Source organism: Engystomops pustulosus, chromosome 4 (assembly GCF_040894005.1).
Source record: "Engystomops pustulosus chromosome 4, aEngPut4.maternal, whole genome shotgun sequence".
NCBI lineage: Eukaryota > Metazoa > Chordata > Amphibia > Anura > Leptodactylidae > Engystomops > Engystomops pustulosus.
Window position 1 is genome coordinate 4584415 of NC_092414.1, and position 7071 is coordinate 4591485.

Genomic DNA, 7071 nt, shown 5'->3' on the forward strand with positions numbered 1-7071 from the left:
TGTGTGATAGCAGAGATAGGAGGGAGGTAAGTGTGTGTGACAGCAGAGATAGGAGGGAGGTAGGTGTGTGTGACAGCAGAGATAGGAGGAAGGTAAGTGTGAGTGACAGCAGAGATAGGAGGGAGGTAAGTGTGTGTGACAGCAGAGATAGGAGGGAGGTAAGTGTGTGTGACAGCAGAGATAGGAGGGAGGTAAGTGTGTGTGACAGCAGAGATAGGAGGGAGGTAAGTGTGGAATGTGATGTAAAATGTGTCAGCCAATCACATATGTTCATGTCTTGTATTTGTGAGCTGAGATGTAATTGGAGGAGTAGCCACCACCTGACCAGTGGGAGTAACAAAACCCCTGGTCAGGAAAGTTCTAGAGCTCAGAAGAAGACTGGAGTTAATCCAGTGAAGTTAGTCTTAGGCTGGAGCTGACACAGCTCGGTACAGCTAAGCAAGTCAGTGCAGCCAGCACACCAGACCAGAGCAGGAGAGCTCAGCTCCCTGCCTGAAGAGTGTAGTGAGTTAGTTAGTTAGTGAGAGGAAAGGGGTATCATCCTACCTTCAAGTGTGATATCTGAAGCAACCCAGGACAAGCTGAAGTATCCTACTAGGACACAGCTACCTCCCTGCCTGCCCTTTGCATCCAGGCTGGTGATCTACTCCTGTGGTTTCCTCCAACTGCATCTCCAGCATTCTACCAGTTGTTAAGGCACATTGCTACTGTTCCTGTCGGTTCCAATAAAGAACTGTAAGTTATTTTTGTTCAACCTCTGCCTCCGTCTGGTCCCTGCTACCACGGCTGTCACCATCACGGGCACCCTATCCATCACACAGAGACTCATACTCTAGACCCCAAAGGGTTGCCCCAGGGAGATCCGCTATAGCAGCCTCTCATCATTTCTTGAAAACACCACCCTGCTGGAGACCTGCCAGGCTGTAGGACAGCCCTCCGGTCCCCATACCAAGCACCGTGACACTAGCGTGCCTAGGCCGTAACCGCCAGCCACTAAGGTACTACGGGCCCCGGCTGTCTCCAGGCCCCGAGAAAAGGCTAGGCCCCGGTGGGGGATGTTGCATCAGGTTGATTTCTAAGTTTCGGAATTAGTCATTTGTGATTTCCTCTATTACTCGCACACGTCGCTTACTGGACAGATGACATCCTCTAGTATAAAACTTCACTCTCAGCGAGCGACGTGCCTCTTTCCTCTTATCAGAACTTCCCGCGCTTTCAGTTTTATTGTTCTCGTGTCCGATAAAAAGGAGCACAAGGCGCCGCAACCACTCAAAGACTTGTGTCCAACACCTGTGGAGCGCGGACAGGTAAGGGGAAAACTTCACTATAGATGTGACAGGACATTACACACACAGAGGCGTGAGGCTCAGCAGGTGCTGATCACATCTCTGCTGTGGGTGCCTGGGACCACAACCGCCCCCCCTAGGACTTATTGGGGTCCATCACATCAGCCATGACACCAGAGATTACACATAAGAATGGGTATGCACAGCAGAGATAGGAGGGAGGTAAGTGTGTGTGACAGCAGAGATAGGAGGGAGGTAAGTGTGTGTGATAGCAGAGATAGGAGGGAGGTAAGTGTGTGTGACAGCAGAGATAGGAGTGAGGTAAGTGTGTGTGACAGCAGAGATTGGAGGAAGGTAAGTGTGTGTGACAGCAGAGATTGGAGGAAGGTAAGTGTGTGTGACAGCAGAGATTGGAGGAAGGTAAGTGTGAGTGACAGCAGAGATAGGAGGAAGGTAAGTGTGAGTGACAGCAGAGATAGGAGGAAGGTAAGTGTGAGTGACAGCAGAGATAGGAGGGAGGTAAGTGTGTGTGACAGCAGAGATAGGAGGGAGGTAAGTGTGTGTGACAGCAGAGATAGGAGGGAGGTAAGTGTGAGTGACAGCAGAGATAGGAGGGAGGTAAGTGTGTGTGATAGCAGAGATAGGAGGGAGGTAAGTGTGTGTGATAGCAGAGATAGGAGGGAGGTAAGTGTGTGTGACAGCAGAGATAGGAGTGAGGTAAGTGTGAGTGACAGCAGAGATTGGAGGGAGGTAAGTGTGTGTGACAGCAGAGATAGGAGGGAGGTAAGTGTGTGTGACAGCAGAGATAGGAGGGAGGTAAGTGTGAGTGACAGCAGAGATAGGAGGGAGGTAAGTGTGTGTGATAGCAGAGATAGGAGGGAGGTAAGTGTGTGTGATAGCAGAGATAGGAGGGAGGTAAGTGTGTGTGACAGCAGAGATAGGAGGAAGGTAAGTGTGTGTGACAGCAGAGATAGGAGGGAGGTAAATGTGTGTGACAGCAGAGATAGGAGGGAGGTAAGTGTGAGTGACAGCAGAGATAGGAGGGAGGTGTGTGTGATAGCAGAGATAGGAGGGAGGTAAGTGTGTGTGACAGCAGAGATAGGAGGGAGGTAAGTGTGTGTGATAGCAGAGATAGGAGGGAGGTAAGTGTGTGTGACAGCAGAGATAGGAAGGAGGTAAGTGTGTGTGACAGCAGAGATAGGAGGGAGGTAAGTGTGTGTGACAGCAGAGATAGGAGGGAGGTAAGTGTGTGTGACAGCAGAGATAGGAGGGAGGTAAGTGTGTGTGACAGCAGAGATAGGAGGGAGGTAAGTGTGTGTGATAGCACAGATAGGAGGAAGGTAAGTGTGTGTGACAGCAGAGATTGTAGGAAGGTAAGTGTGTGTGACAGCAGAGATAGGAGGGAGGTAAGTGTGTGTGACAGCAGAGATAGGAGGGAGGTAAGTGTGTGTGACAGCAGAGATAGGAGGGAGGTAAGTGTGTGTGACAGCAGAGATAGGAAGGAGGTAAGTGTGAGTGACAGCAGAGATAGGAGGGAGGTAAGTTTGTGTGACAGCAGAGATAGGAGGGAGATAAGTGTGTGTGACAGCAGAGATAGGAGGGAGGTAAGTGTGTGTGATAGCAGAGATAGGAGGAAGATAAGTGTGTGTGACAGCAGAGATAGGAGGGAGGTAAGTGTGTGTGACAGCAGAGATAGGAGGGAGGTAAGTGTGTGTGACAGCAGAGATAGGAGGGAGGTAAGTGTGTGTGACAGCAGAGATAGGAGGGAGGTAAGTGTGTGTGATAGCAGAGATAGGAGGGAGGTAAGTGTGTGTGACAGCAGAGATAGGAGGGAGGTAGGTGTGTGTGACAGCAGAGATAGGAGGGAGGTAAGTGTGTGTGACAGCAGAGATAGGAGGGAGGTAAGTGTGTGTGACAGCAGAGATAGGAGGGAGGTAAGTGTGTGTGACAGCAGAGATAGGAGGGAGGTAAGTGTGGAATGTGATGTAAAATGTGTCAGCCAATCACATATGTTCATGTCTTGTATTTGTGAGCTGAGATGTAATTGGAGGAGTAGCCACCACCTGACCAGTGGGAGTAACAAAACCCCTGGTCAGGAAAGTTCTAGAGCTCAGAAGAAGACTGGAGTTAATCCAGTGAAGTTAGTCTTAGGCTGGAGCTGACACAGCTCGGTACAGCTAAGCAAGTCAATGCAGCCAGCACACCAGACCAGAGCAGGAGAGCTCAGCTCCCTGCCTGAAGAGTGTAGTGAGTTAGTTAGTTAGTTAGTTAGTTAGTTAGTGAGAGGAAAGGGGTATCATCCTACCTTCAAGTGTGATATCTGAAGCAACCCAGGACAAGCTGAAGTATCCTACTAGGACACAGCTACCTCCCTGCCTGCCCTTTGCATCCAGGCTGGTGATCTACTCCTGTGGTTTCCTCCAACTGCATCTCCAGCATTCTACCAGTTGTTAAGGCACATTGCTACTGTTCCTGTCGGTTCCAATAAAGAACTGTAAGTTATTTTTGTTCAACCTCTGCCTCCGTCTGGTCCCTGCTACCACGGCTGTCACCATCACGGGCACCCTATCCATCACACAGAGACTCATACTCTAGACCCCAAAGGGTTGCCCCAGGGAGATCCGCTATAGCAGCCTCTCATCATTTATTGAAAACACCACCCTGCTGGAGACCTGCCAGGCTGTAGGACAGCCCTCCGGTCCCCATACCAAGCACCGTGACACTAGCGTGCCTAGGCCGTAACCGCCAGCCACTAAGGTACTACGGGCCCCGGCTGTCTCCAGGCCCCGAGAAAAGGCTAGGCCCCGGTGGGGGATGTTGCATCAGGTTGATTTCTAAGTTTCGGAATTAGTCATTTGTGATTTCCTCTATTACTCGCACACGTCGCTTACTGGACAGATGACATCCTCTAGTATAAAACTTCACTCTCAGCGAGCGACGTGCCTCTTTCCTCTTATCAGAACTTCCCGCGCTTTCAGTTTTATTGTTCTCGTGTCCGATAAAAAGGAGCACAAGGCGCCGCAACCACTCAAAGACTTGTGTCCAACACCTGTGGAGCGCGGACAGGTAAGGGGAAAACTTCACTATAGATGTGACAGGACATTACACACACAGAGGCGTGAGGCTCAGCAGGTGCTGATCACATCTCTGCTGTGGGTGCCTGGGACCACAACCGCCCCCCCTAGGACTTATTGGGGTCCATCACATCAGCCATGACACCAGAGATTACACATAAGAATGGGTATGCACAGCAGAGATAGGAGGGAGGTAAGTGTGTGTGACAGCAGAGATAGGAGTGAGGTAAGTGTGTGTGACAGCAGAGATTGGAGGAAGGTAAGTGTGTGTGACAGCAGAGATTGGAGGAAGGTAAGTGTGTGTGACAGCAGAGATTGGAGGAAGGTAAGTGTGAGTGACAGCAGAGATAGGAGGAAGGTAAGTGTGAGTGACAGCAGAGATAGGAGGAAGGTAAGTGTGAGTGACAGCAGAGATAGGAGGGAGGTAAGTGTGTGTGACAGCAGAGATAGGAGGGAGGTAAGTGTGTGTGACAGCAGAGATAGGAGGGAGGTAAGTGTGAGTGACAGCAGAGATAGGAGGGAGGTAAGTGTGTGTGATAGCAGAGATAGGAGGGAGGTAAGTGTGTGTGATAGCAGAGATAGGAGGGAGGTAAGTGTGTGTGACAGCAGAGATAGGAGTGAGGTAAGTGTGAGTGACAGCAGAGATTGGAGGGAGGTAAGTGTGTGTGACAGCAGAGATAGGAGGGAGGTAAGTGTGTGTGACAGCAGAGATAGGAGGGAGGTAAGTGTGAGTGACAGCAGAGATAGGAGGGAGGTAAGTGTGTGTGATAGCAGAGATAGGAGGGAGGTAAGTGTGTGTGATAGCAGAGATAGGAGGGAGGTAAGTGTGTGTGACAGCAGAGATAGGAGGAAGGTAAGTGTGTGTGACAGCAGAGATAGGAGGGAGGTAAATGTGTGTGACAGCAGAGATAGGAGGGAGGTAAGTGTGAGTGACAGCAGAGATAGGAGGGAGGTGTGTGTGATAGCAGAGATAGGAGGGAGGTAAGTGTGTGTGACAGCAGAGATAGGAGGGAGGTAAGTGTGTGTGATAGCAGAGATAGGAGGGAGGTAAGTGTGTGTGACAGCAGAGATAGGAGGGAGGTAAGTGTGTGTGATAGCAGAGAATGTAGGAAGGTAAGTGTGTGTGACAGCAGAGATAGGAGGGAGGTAAGTGTGTGTGACAGCAGAGATAGGAGGGAGGTAAGTGTGTGTGACAGCAGAGATAGGAGGGAGGTAAGTGTGTGTGACAGCAGAGATAGGAGGGAGATAAGTGTGTGTGACAGCAGAGATAGGAGGGAGGTAAGTGTGTGTGACAGCAGAGATAGGAGGGAGGTAAATGTGTGTGACAGCAGAGATAGGAGTGAGGTAAGTGTGTGTGACAGCAGAGATAGGAGGGAGGTGTGTGTGACAGCAGAGATAGGAGGGAGGTAAGTGTGTGTGACAGCAGAGATAGGAGGGAGGTAAGTGTGTGTGACAGCAGAGATAGGAGGGAGGTAAGCGTGAGTGACAGCAGAGATAGGAGGGAGGTAAGTGTGTGTGATAGCAGAGATAGGAGGGAGGTAAGTGTGTGTGATAGCAGAGATAGGAGGGAGGTAAGTGTGTGTGATAGCAGAGATAGGAGGGAGGTAAGTGTGTGTGACAGCAGAGATAGGAGGGAGGTAAGTGTGTGTGATAGCAGAGATTGTAGGAAGGTAAGTGTGAGTGACAGCAGAGATAGGAGGGAGGTAAGTGTTTGTGACAGCAGAGATAGGAGGGAGGTAAGTGTGTGTGACAGCAGAGATAGGAGGGAGGTAAGTGTGTGTGACAGCAGAGATAGGAGGGAGGTAAGTGTGTGTGACAGCAGAGACAGGAGGGAGGTAAGTGTGTGTGACAGCAGAGACAGGAGGGAGGTAAGTGTGTGTGACAGCAGAGATAGGAGGGAGGTAAGTGTGTGTGACAGCAGAGATAGGAGGGAGGTAAGTGTGTGTGATAGCAGAGATAGGAGGGAGGTAAGTGTGAGTGACAGCAGAGATAGGAGGGAGGTAAGTGTGTGTGACAGCAGAGATAGGAGGGAGGTAAGTGTGTGTGACAGCAGAGATAGGAGGGAGGCAAGTGTGTGTGACAGCAGAGATAGGAGGGAGGTAAGTGTGTGTGACAGCAGAGATAGGAGGGAGGTAAGTGTGTGTGATAGCAGAGATAGAAGGGAGGTAAGTGTGTGTGATAGCAGAGATAGGATGGAGTTAAGTGTGTGTGACAGCAGAGATAGGAGGAAGGTAAGTGTGTGTGATAGCAGAGATAGGAGGGAGATAAGTGTGTGTGACAGCAGAGATAGGAGGGAGGTAAGTGTGTGTGACAGCAGAGATAGGAGGGAGGTAAGTGTGTGTGATAGCAGAGATAGGAGGGAGATAAGTGTGTGTGACAGCAGAGATAGGAGGGAGGTAAGTGTGTGTGATAGCAGAGATAGGAGGGAGGTAAGTGTGTGTGATAGCAGAGATTGTAGGAAGGTAAGTGTGTGTGACAGCAGAGATAGGAGGGAGGTAAGTGTGTGTGACAGCAGAGATAGGAGGAAGATAAGTGTGTGTGACAGCAGAGATAGGAAGGAGGTAAGTGTGAGTGACAGCAGAGATAGGAGGGAGGTAAGTGTGGAATGTGATGTAAAATGTGTCAGCCAATCACATATGTTCATGTCTTGTATTTGTGAGCTGAGATGTAATTGGAGGAGTAGCCACCACCTGACCAGTGGGAGTAACAAA